Source organism: Penaeus monodon, chromosome 27, assembly GCF_015228065.2.
Source record: "Penaeus monodon isolate SGIC_2016 chromosome 27, NSTDA_Pmon_1, whole genome shotgun sequence".
NCBI classification, from domain to species: Eukaryota; Metazoa; Arthropoda; class Malacostraca; order Decapoda; family Penaeidae; genus Penaeus; species Penaeus monodon.
Genome location: NC_051412.1, coordinates 39,918,837 through 39,919,056, shown reverse-complemented (window position 1 = coordinate 39,919,056; position 220 = coordinate 39,918,837).

Below are 220 nucleotides of genomic sequence, written 5' to 3'. Positions count from 1 at the left end.
CCCCCCCCAAAAAAAAACACATTTTGCACAAATAAGAGAATAATAACTGCAAAATACTGAATACCTCCCTCGCATTTCTCAGCGGGCGAGCGAGAGCTGCTCTTAGACGTCTCTGGGTGCGAGGGAGAGACGCCCCTCGGATCACGTTCATGTCCTTCACATCTTCACTTCTATCATCTCTTCATGTCAGTGTTGAGCGATTTTGAAACCGGCCGAGTCA